This window comes from Penaeus monodon, chromosome 22 (assembly GCF_015228065.2).
Source record: "Penaeus monodon isolate SGIC_2016 chromosome 22, NSTDA_Pmon_1, whole genome shotgun sequence".
Lineage (NCBI taxonomy): Eukaryota > Metazoa > Arthropoda > Malacostraca > Decapoda > Penaeidae > Penaeus > Penaeus monodon.
Window position 1 is genome coordinate 7,709,136 of NC_051407.1, and position 649 is coordinate 7,709,784.

Genomic DNA, 649 nt, shown 5'->3' on the forward strand with positions numbered 1-649 from the left:
CTGAACCCGCATCCTCGGATTTCCTCATCACTTTAAACATCCACATGCCATTCGCAACCATGAATGCGGATGATATGTACCTTGTACAATTAGATACTGTTTATGTTGCTTATCAAGAAACAAGGTAAATAATTTTCTTTGTGTATCCTGTGACACTAGTTGATATTCAGACATTCACATTCAACACTGCAGCATACTGCACATATGTGTGTGTGATAAATGTGGTCATTTCATTCTATAATTATCTAATAAGGTATCCGTAAACTAACAAAGAGATATAGGAAATAATGAAAATGTATAGAACATGGGAATAGAAATAGCAAAACGAAATCGGCTATAATATATGAAACATGTATCATTTTGTTATTTGGTTCTGTACACTGTAGTTCTAAGATTTGGAGAACCAAGAATCATGTGCACTATAAAGGAAATTGAAATAGTATTATTATTTGAATAATATATTCTTGGCTTATTTTTTAATGTGCTGATGATATATTTTACTCCTATCTAAGTATCTAAAAAATTCCTGTATCTGTGGCACTAAATGTTGGCTCTAAATATCCGCATCCACATATATTGAAAATAGATATCTTCCCTCTTGAACTTTAAAAAAACGACTTCCATTCAACCGGTAATACACAATGCATAC

At 32.0% G+C, this 649-nt stretch overlaps 1 protein-coding gene across 1 annotated transcript in view; it reads right to left on the reverse strand.

Annotated features, from left to right (window-relative positions):
- LOC119587288 (H/ACA ribonucleoprotein complex subunit GAR1-like) overlaps nucleotides 1-649 on the reverse strand; it is a 3,619-nt gene that overhangs the window by 1,925 nt on the left and 1,045 nt on the right. The window lies entirely within an intron of this gene.